Source organism: Nanorana parkeri, unplaced genomic scaffold (assembly GCF_000935625.1).
Source record: "Nanorana parkeri isolate BGI_ZX_2015 unplaced genomic scaffold, ASM93562v1 scaffold1264, whole genome shotgun sequence".
Taxonomy (NCBI): domain Eukaryota; kingdom Metazoa; phylum Chordata; class Amphibia; order Anura; family Dicroglossidae; genus Nanorana; species Nanorana parkeri.
In genome coordinates, this window is record NW_017307532.1 from 141,949 (window position 1) to 153,650 (window position 11,702).

Sequence of the window (11,702 nt, forward strand, 5' to 3'; positions counted from 1 at the left end):
TTGATAGAATGTCTAGCAGCCTGCAGGTGATGGTGTTAGTGTATAGTTTTATGTCTGTATTTAAGAGTGAAATTGGTCTATGGGATGCTTACAACGTATTTCCTTGACATGGCAGCTACACCGTAGTCACTTGGCCAATAGAAACATGAAAAAACAGTGGTAAGGTCCCAACAATCCACCCAGGATACGTGTAAAAGAGTGGCTCCTCTTTTACGACATCTTTTAAAAAATAAAAACCCTTAATAGTAAAGCGAAACTACAGGCAGGGAGTTTTTTTTTAATTCTGTAGTTTTAAAAAAGTAACTTTTTCTGAGGTGTATTGCAAATCTCGATCACTGTTTGGTCATTTAAAATGTACAGATTTATTCTAAAAGATTAATATAGGTGCACTATACTTTGTTCACACTGCACATATGATAGCTGTGGCTGTTATATAAAGAAGGAGTAGTGTTGTTTTTCTGCCCTACCATTTCCTCTTGGCCATTCACAGAGTCAGCAAACGGGTAAACTAAACAGGCTGTTCTCCCACCCACCGATACAAACTTCCAGCTGCAGCATGAATTCATACAGTTAGCAGTGGTATTACTACAACTACTAAATGTGACAGCTTACCACTCAAGGCTGTTGGTAGTAGCTGCCAGCATCCTAGCAAATAATGAGACATTCCTGCCCCATTCAGCTGCCGGATAGAGAATCCCTTAGTTTGCAGCTGAATGGGGTGGTGTATGCCTTATTGATTGCTGGGATGCCAGCGACCCCTACTGCATATACCCCTAGTCCTTTTGAGCTCCAAGCATGGTGTTTAAAATAATTTTAGCTTTTTAATGTTTCACTTTAAGTATTATTAAGAGCTACTCCCCAACAGAATGGATTTATTTGCATTGATACATGTCCTTTGTTTGATTTTGTGGCAGCCCCCCAACCAATAGGCATTATCTATTGCAATACCACACTGAAAACATGTACCCACACCATGGTAGCACGGTCCCATTCATTGCAATGGTTGCACTTGATAGGCAGCACCGCCTGTCAAACTCAACATGCTGTAAATTTTTTGTCATCCCGCAAAGCGGGCAGCTTTGGCAGTAAAACTGCAGATCAACCTCCTGGTTTTACCACCCCCTTGCAGTCTGTGTGAATGAGACCTAGAGGGGACACAGACAGCAAGAAAAACAAGGTGCTCTAATCCCTCTCTACTCTATCCAAAACTAAAAAAAAAGTGTTGGCTTCAGTTGCACTTTAAAGTGTTATTTAAAGCCCACTTCCACCTTTCAAGTGGTATTTAAAAAAAACCTATGCCAGCAAGGTACAATGAGTGTACATAAAACAGTCATATGCAGTTGCTGTATATGAACACATAAACTTACATTTTTTTAGCTGTCCTCTTCATATCCTCATGGAAATTGCCGCCTCTGTGTTTTGCAAGCAATCTGTGTATATTACAATTGAGCAATAGGAGACCCCAGTGTCAGAATGAATTTCTAGGATTCAGACGTAACACAAAGTTCAAAAAATTGAAGAAAGTCTGCAATGTGAGTCATGAAAATGTGCACATGTATACATCATCACTGCACCTCTTCATTACCACAATCAATTCTAATCACTTACAAAGGTGCAAATGGACTTTAAGCATCATTAAATGGAGAGAATTGACTTGAAAGATTCACCTACTATTATCTTCAATGGGGTTTGCATTAAAGTATGCAGAAAATGCTGCCCGTCAATATGAAAATTGTATTCATAACTTCTCCAACATGGCTGATTTTGCCTCACCATTTTTTGAGTGCTATATTTTTCAAAGTGATAGTAAGAGATGGCGTTAGTTTGATAGTGTCATTCCATCAAACACCTTTCTTCCACATGCGACCAAACAGTTAAGATTGACAGCAAACATTTTAACACATGTCTTAAGCAGCATAGGAGGACTGTGAGGACTTTGCAATAGAGGGTGGGGGAGATCATGACATACCAGCAATCTCAGGCTCAGGATAGATTTTTGCGGGCCAAATAAATTGAAACATGTTGCTGCATGATTTGTATTCATGTTGAAAGGTGGCTGTTCCTAAAGCACATGGTTTATTGTGGCATATTTTTTCAAATCGTCCATCTGCTTTGTTAGCAGCTCTCACTTAGACCTCAAAAAAAAATCAGCGTTGTAATACATTCCCATGTCCAATGCTCTACTGAAAGGCCTAAACATGGAATATTTAGCTATAAAATGAGTAACATGTGTATTGCCTATGAGGGCCAAAAATCAGTTATCCACTGTACAGTGGAAAAAGGAGAAATTCAGAGCCCCTCACAGATGGAAGTTGTGCCTGCACAAATGCATTTTTTCTTCTACATAAAATATAGGTGCCCATACACGGCACGATTCTCGTACGAGAATCGCGGGACATCCTGAGATCGTACGAGAACCGTGCAGTGTATGGAAGGCGTACACTGCACTGCACTAACCGTATGGTCGAATGACTTTTGTATATCGAGCATGTTGGAAAACAAGCCGAAAACCGTACGATTTTCGGCTGGTTTTTAACATGATCAAGAGATCACTGCCGAACGGGCCGGTGTGCGCACGCGCACACTGTGCCCGTTCAGCATTGCAGTCATCGGAAACCCGCCCCTCAGGGGGGCGGGCTTGCGATGATAGCAGGTACGATCTGCCTGTCCAAGATGGGCAGATCGTAGTTTTTTTAAATTACTTTACAACCCTCGCAAGACAAAAGTCTTGCGAGAGTTGTAAAGTGTATGGGCACCTTATGTGTCTGCTGCTGGGTACTGTGCACACACACCACCTGTCCCAATCAAATGAAAAAGTGGCTCTAGTGATTAGACATAGCATACTTTTGCATACAAGGTACACTGTGGGGTCTATTCATGAAGCTGCCGAGGGATCTGGCCGTAGCTTCGGCCGATCTTTCGGCTAGCTTCGGCCCCAGGACCCCTTCGGTTCAGTAGAACCGAGGGGGTGCTGTACGGGCTATTCACAATAGCGAATAACTATTGGGCGGAGCTAGCTGTCACTGCTAGCTCCGCACAATCGTTTGCTATTTACTTTTTTTTACCTTTTTTAACTCTTTTTCTGTTCTGCTTGGTCCCTCTGAGGGACCGAGCAGAACAGCCGAGCCAAATGCCGCTCGGCGGCATTCGGCTATTCACTCACTGCTGTTCGGCATCTTTAAGAATAGCCCGAACAGCAGTGAGAAGCCTGCCGGAGGTTCGGCTCAGCCGATCCAGATGTTGGATCGGCTGAGTCGAACTCCTTCTGCACTTCGGGTCGGCCGAACATGCTGAGCATGTTCGACTGACCCGAAGCCACACGAAGCAGGCCGGTGTACGGCGGATTTCAGCCGATGTACGGCTGAAATCAGCCGTACCAGCCTGAAGTGAATAGCCGAACAGTGTTCGGCTCACTTCACTTCTGATCGGTCATTCACTCGGCTGCCCTCGGCAGCATAGTGAATAGATCCCTGTGTTTAGTAAAGCTGTGTCACGTGCAGCTTTTATCTTTGAGTAAGACCTAACCTTTAATGTGAAATCAATTGAGTAGACCTGAAGCTTTGTAAGACAGGTGAGCACTTACTGTTTAGTGACTTCAAGAAGAATCTGGACATTTTAAAAACTTTCCCTTGCAGTGGGGCTACCTCTGTACTGCAAGGATTAAGTGCTCATTTTTCTCTAGGCGAATAAAGCATATATATATACACACCTGATCCTTGACCCCGCAGAGCTACTAGATTGTTTCACACAGCCTCGTCTTCCATGGGCTCCAGCAGACTAAGGACCGATGACGGTTGCAGCAGGTTGCAGCTGGGACCTAACTCTGTCGCTACTTAAATCATTCGTCGATATTGTTTTAGAAAAACTGTCACATGACAATAAACAAAAATGTATCAGTACTTGTACTTATATGTACTTGGACAAGTATCAGTACTTGCAAAAATGGTATCAGTGCATCCCTTTTATATATGTTTATAAAAACAAAATCATACATTAAAATAGAGATATACAAATCCCAGGAGCTCCGTGTGCTCCTTAAAAATGACAGCTGGCTACTAACTTTTGAATTTTTCTCTAGTCTAGTCTTGGAGCTGGAAAAGTATCTGTACGTGTACTTGAACCGAGTATGGTACTTGGTATCGATGCAGTCCTAATAGAAAAGTTCAATAATGGAGCCCTGGATAGCAATGGAAAACAAAATATGAGTTATAATCCTTACAAATTTAGGTACAAGTAAAAATGTCTTAGAAATACACTTTAACAATGGGTTTTTTTTAGTTTTTTTTTTAATTGTTGTTTCTTAAAAATTCTAAAAGAGTTGGCATCTCACCCTCCTCTGTAGTTACCGTTGTTACTTCCTTATCACCTTCATCTTCAAGCTCTGAATGAGAAAGCTGACACTTGACATTAGAAAAATAATTGTGAAAATTACTTATGTGCTTTTTAAAATATTCATTTTTAGGTCACAAGATACTGAATCCTTGAAAACAGGTATCTCAGACTCAGTAGCTATGGAGATTTCATCCTCCACTTCCTCTTTGAACACATATTCCTGGGATATGATTTTCTTAAAATAAAGTGTAAAATAATGAATAATGAAAACTGGCCATCTTAAAAGAGTGAAAACTGATACAATTATGAAATCCGGAGAAAGATTATGAAGATAAAGATGGCATGGTATGTAAGAGAATAACAAATAGAGATAAAATGAAACAAAGTGAGAGAGGGTAAAGAGAGACAGAGATGGATGGACATGGAGATGGACAGAGATGGATAGAACTTGGAATATGGGCACACAAAGATTTATCACAAAGTATGCAGAAAGAGCTAAAAAAAAAGTAAGAAAATGACATTTATAGGAATGTTTTACATTCCATACATTAACTTTCATAACTGGGCACTTAATGACTTTGTCAAGACACTATTTATGGGAAAATAGGAAGGGATAAAGGGGAAGACAGAAAGCAAGGAAAACTGAAGAGAAATAGAGAAAAAAGAGAAAATAAGTACAAAGCAATGAAAGATATAGAAAGGAGATGCATAGAAAGAGAAAACCTACTGTGGGGGAGGGCAAGAAAGAGAGAGAGAAGAGGTGTATACATATAGAGGTTGATTTAGTTAAGGCAACTATGCTGTTCACTCAGCAAAGATAATTTTTACATTGCAAGGGCATATTCCTTTAGCTTAGTGAATGAGGTGAACCTCTGTTGACATCCTTCATTGGGGTTTCTTCCTTCCATGTGATTGGGTATGCAAAGTGAATGTTTATCACATTTACTAAGCGAAGGGAAATTTCCTGTAAATGGTGAAAACTCACTTTGTGAACAAGGAAGGAAGGATGGACGGTTGGATGGATAGATGGATGGATAAGTGAAAAAATGTGGTGCAGGAGAAATAGAGAGATTGAGAAGAGATGTAAACAAATAAAGATAAAGCAATATTTGAGAGAAATAAATTAGAACAGAAGCATTTTTTATATGGATAGATTAAGGGAGAGTTTTTTTTTGCCATCTGTGTCCTGGTGGTGAGCTGGGCCACCATAATTAATTTCCCCATTGGAAGATTTACCATTACTGTGCTGATGACAATCCAAAATGTTGGGGGGGGTTTTCTCCACTTTCACTTTCATTGCTAACAGTCACCAGAACAAATAGAGAGGGTGAATCTCCTTAAAAAGGACAAAGACAGCAATAAAAACAACCCAATAGGTGTTTTATCCCTTTCCACTCTATCCAAAACTAGAAAAAAATGTTGGCTTCAGCTGCACTTTAAGAGAGAGAGAGAGTGTGTGCGTGTTGGTGGGGTAGGGAAAGAGTAACTAATGTATAGAGGGTATTTGGAGAGAGAGGTATAATTTCTACTGCCCTATTTAAAAAAAAACATAGTATTCCCCTAAATATTCAAACTAAAATTTTATCCATACATGCAGCCTGGGTGGCCAGGTAAGGCAGGAAATCGAGAGTATGGCCCACCCTTCCTGTTCTAGACTAGGCCACATGTTTTTCAACATTGGTGAGGTAACTTGCAAGGGGGAATGGAAAAGCCTCTCACCCTACAATGTACCCTTATCCAAATGTTAAGGGACAAGGCCCTTTTCTCCTCATCTGATGCCCCAAAAGAATGTGGGGGTAATATGGGGGGACTCCAATGAGAAGTCAGGGTACATTAATCATATATTTAAAAAGTGGCTTCTTTATTCATCCATAAAATCAATAACAAAGGAGATGAACTGATACTACTCAGAGAAGTCTCTGTTCATCGCCTGTGTAATTGATTTTATGGATCAATAAAGTAGCTACTTTTGGAATATGTCAGTTTGCTGCTATCCATTTTTTCTGCAACAGTGTTACCAGTGATGAGAGAGCACTGGACTGTTACAGACAAGTGTGAACCAACTCGGAGCAACACAGTTGGTACATAATTACCCCTTTTACCATTTCCATGAAAAGTAAAAAGTAAGATACACAAACACAGATGTAAATCTGCATCAATAATGGTGTCCAGCAATGTAATCCATGTCAATCATGGTGTCCAGCGATATAATCCAAATAAATCAGGCTTCCATTGATGTAAGCCACATCAGTCATGGCTTCCAGGGATGTAATGCATGTCCATAGCTGCACACAGCGGACCAATCAACGTCAATTATGGCATCCTGTAATGTGCGGCAGTTTCGCAACCGCGATTCTCCTCCTGGCCCCCGTGTATAAGACGCCCCTCCATTTTTAGATAAATATTTTTAAGAAAAAGTCTTATACATGGAAAAATACGGTAATCCATGTCAATCATGTCATCCAGCCAATCCTTACATACTGATGCCTGCTGATGTGTACATATCAGATTGCTTAATTACTGTCATGTTACACATGCATTGTGATATGCCTTTAAATATTATTTGCTTTATCTGTCTTTGGTATTTGTCTCCTTGTATTTCTCAGCATTGGGGACAACACTGATCCTTACCAAATCTCCAACTCCATTGGCAGAAATACAGCATGAGACTTACAAGGAACCTTCACCATGGGGTCTATTCACAAAGCTGCCGAAGGATCTGGCCGTAGCTTCGGCCGATGTAAGAATTTCATTTTTGACTCATCAGTTTAGAACACCTGCTGCAATTTTTCTGCACCCCAGTTCCTATTATTGTTTCCACATCAGAGGTATGGCTTTTTTGGCTGCAATTCTTCTTTGAAGACCACTTCTGGCCAGACTTCTCCGGACAGTAGATGGGTGTACCTGGGTCCCACTGGTTTCCACCAGTCTTGTGCTGATTGCACTGCTGTACATCTTATGATGTGGAAGGGAAGTAAGCATGATGTGTCTTTCATCTGCTGCAGTGTTTCCTTGGCTGACCACTGCATCTACGGCCCTCAATGTTGCCAATTTCTTTGTGCTTCTTCAAAAGAGCTCAAACAGCACATCTGGAAATCTTTGCCTGGGAGAGACCTTGCTGATGCAGTATAACCACCTTGTGTCTTGTTGCTATGCTCAATATTGCCATGGTGTATGACCTGTGACATGAAACTGTCTCCCGAAACCTCACCTTAAGAGCAGAGTTTGGCTGTTCCTTGCCCAGTTTTAAACCTCCTACACAGGTTTCTGTTTCAGTTAATGACTGTGTTATACCTGCTTGGTATAATCATACACCAAAATCGTACGACGGTTCGATCATCGGACAAAAAGTTTCGTCCGATAATCGTAAGGTGTATGGGCACCTTAAAAATGTATGCTGGTTTGAAGCCAAAGGGTAGTCACACCAAATATTGATTTGATTTAGATTTGTCTCACTTTGCATTCTGTAAATTGATAAAAATAAACAATAAAACTATATATTTTGGAAAGCATTCTCACTTTAGAACATTTTTCCCACCTGCTCAAAAATGTTGCATGGTACTATATATATTGACTGAGAATTCAGGTGTAGTGACATATCTGCCAGTCCTCAAACCTTTCCGGATCCATCGTGATATAAATTGCATCCCAGCTGTCAAAAAGATGCAGCACCCATGTACTGTACTAATAAATTCTAGGGACATTTACATGAGTTAAAATCAGACGGAGCCAAACAAACATGCAAAAGTGATGTACACTAGCCCCTTTACCAGTCCATCAGATATCTTCATTGGTAGTGTAGACATTTAACAATCAATATTAGCAGATAAGCTACAGTAATGAACTGGTATTTGACACTCACTGAAGGAATGGCAGAGAAAGGGAGCTGTTCGGTCCATGGAATGTTTGTCCAAAGAAAATCCTGTTGTAATACCACAATACCATATTTCTCACACAAACAGGTTAAAAACTCTCAAAAAACTTCACTGCAGATTCCAATTTAACATTCACTGTACTTTATATGTTAATTTATGTTTCTATGGCAATTACATATTTATTTGCTGCAAAATGTCAGTGTACAGTGTATTCATGCTAAATAATTTTTGAAACACCTGCAACATTAAGCATACCTTGCTCTATAAAAAAAATCGGTAAGCAAGCTTATTGGAGATGGTAATAATTTTGCACCATAAGTAGAAATTCCAGAACAAGGTGTGATAAGAGCTACATTATATACCTCAATATGAATATTTATAGCCTGACCACTAGAAAAGGTGTCCTGAAAAAAGAGAAAGAGGGAGTCTGCAATCTCAAATGTAGCTATGAACAGAAACAAACTGTGAATAATCTACTGTTATCAATTATCTGTGTCAAGTGTCAGTACTGCTGACAAGGAACCAGTAATGTGCTTCTCTGTCTTGAGACATGAGTTATGAGGACTGCTATTACAAATCTCCTTCTGGCCTCAGAACTTGCTGAGACACTGACCTGGAAAAAGTAAGCAGATCAGGAATGTGAGGACTCTTCACACTATGACCAGAGACCTGCATTTCTCTGCACCTGAGCACTGCAGGTCTCCACGAGGGCACATTGAAAATAAGGGGTCTATTCACTAAGCTGCCGTAGGCAGCCTAGTGACTAACCGACCCGAAGCGAAGTGAACCGAACGGCTGGTACGGCTGATTCCAGCCGTATATTGGCTGAAATCAGCCGTACATCGAGTGGCTTCGGCTGGCTTCGGGTCGGCTGAACATGCTCAGCATGTTCGGCCGACCCGAAGTTCAGAATGAGTTTGATTCAGCCGATCCAACGTCTGGATCGGCTAAGCCGAACCTCCGACAGGCTACTCGCTGCTATTCGGCTTATTCTCATAGATGCCGAACAGCAGTGAGTGAATAGCTGAATGCCGCCGAGCGGCGTTCCGCTCGGCTGTTCTGCTCAGTACCTCTGTGGTATCAAGCAGAATAGAAAAACAGTTAAAAAGTAGTAAAAATTAAAATAGAAAGCGATTGGGCGGAGCTAGCAGTGACAGCTAGCTCCGCCCAACTGTTTTCAATTGGCTGAGCGGTTCTGCTGCCGTCAGAATAAGAAGAATAAAAAATAATCATAGGAATGCATAGCTAGATTCCTATTGGCTATTTCACTTTGCAATAGCCAATAGCAAACTAGCTATTGCACCCGCCTACTGCTGCTGTCAATCAGCAGAGGGGACCTGAAGTTCTCCATCAGGTCTCCTCTGCTGATTGACAGCAGCAGTGGGCATGTGCAATAGCTAGCTTGCTATTGGCTATTGCAAATTGAAATAGCCAATAGGAATCTAGCTATGCATTCCTATGGTGATTTAAAAAAATTGTTTTACTCTGACGGCAACCAACGGCTCCAATGTCAGAAGAAAAAAAAAACAGAGCATGGAAAGGTTTACTCTGCTTGATCGAGCAGAGTGAACCCTAATGGGAGAAAGTGTTTCTCTCCTGGCCCAGGGCGGCCGGGAGCCACTATCTAATAGCGGGAGACTCCCGGAGCACCCGGGAGAGTTGGGCTGTCTGGAGATCAGTGTCCCTGGTTACCTGGTAACCAGGGACGCTGATCTGTCTGTGCAAGTGGCCAGAGCCAGCCGTGAGATGACGGCTGGCTCCGCCCAGCAGTCAGTAGCAGGCTGTCTGCCGGGCCAATGGCCCGCCTTACGGCCAGCTTCGGCTTTCACCTCGGCTCAGTTGAGCCGAAGCATATGCCTTCGGCTCGACTGACTTCGGGAGCTGTACGGGCTATAGTGAATAGCCCGTACAGCAGCCCTTCGGTTCTACTGAACCCGAAGGGGTCCTGGGGCCGGAGCTAGCTGAAGGATCAGCCGAAGCTACAGCTAGGTCCTTCAGAAGCTTAGTGAATAGACCCCTAATTGTTTTCTATGTGCCCTGTTCACACATCGATGGAGTGGAAAGGTGAGGAGCAGAGAGGTGCGGAAAAATGCACTGAAGTCAGTGGTTCAGCATTATAGCTAGACAGCTAGCTTCAGAAAGAGGTCAGCAATCAGATCCTCTATGTTTACAATACACATAGAGGTATGAATAAGCCTATGGGTGAAACATGTGAGAGGTTGTAGCTGGTTGGGGGTGTGCTGTGCTGGCATTTGTTGCTTTATCCACTTTTATTCACTATTACACTGGATTTGCTGTTAATTTCAATAAAGTCTGAAGTATTGGAATTCTCTGGATAGTGCAGCTGTTCGTATAGTGTTCTATATTCTATTTTAATATTGGCCAATTTGAATTTTCTCTAATGCAGTTAGAGCAATTCACCTTGGACAGGTGTCCGCTTTCGGTCCTTGACTGGACAGAAAGCCACATAATGATGGGCTCATCCCTCTGCTCTCCCTTCCTATCAACATGCTCATGTTAGGACGTGCCCAGGAGGCTCCCCCTAGTCTGAGTTTTGCCGTACAGCAGATTACAAGAAAATTATACAAAGCAGCATTTAGGTATTCAAACTATTTGCATTTAAAACACATTTATTTATTTTTAAGGAATACATAACTACATTAGTTGGTGTAATTGTATACATGTTCAGAGTTTAGGTATAGTAAGCTGAGAGGTTTTGAATGTGGGAAGCCAATATTATTTATGTTTAGTCACTATCATGACACAAGCTTGTTTTAATGGTGCTCCAATTCATATGAATTGGTCACCTGAATTGGAAGCAATCAATTCATGACCTTGAGTAGTACTATATGTAAAAGGCCTTTATGCTTACAGGTGTAAAATTGAATACCAAGTTAAAAATATCAAAATAGACAATTATTGTGTTCATTTGCTATTTTTACTCAGGGACATAGCCGGTAGGAAGGCGTATAAGCGCACAGCAGTTGCTAGTGTGCATTCTGATTGTGAGATCATCAGACTCTTGTGCTGCGTACATTGCAGAGTACATCTTGCAATAAGCAGAAGGAAATTTAATTTACTGGAATGGTCACATTGAACTTATGCTCAGACTGTTCTGAAGAAAAATAAGATATTAATATTAAAGATAACCATCTTATTGCCTTGTCTATTTTTGTGCAGTCCATTAATGTTAAATGAAACTTGTTTTGAGAGACATAAATCTGCTACTGCTGACCACCTTTTATCAAATTCCTAATTGCCTGGCTGTCTTGCTGTTTTAATAGCTTTGATATTTGAGTCATGTACCCAGAACAAATATGCACATAAGTTGTTATTAACTAAAATGCATGGATACTTGTTTAGAGGCAGTGGGGTTGATTTACTAATGGAAAATAGGCTGTTCACTTTGCAAGAAAATGTGCACTTTGCAGGGGAACTTAGTTTAGTAAATGAGGTGAAGCTCTGCTCACTTCCCTTAACCACTCATGTGCATGT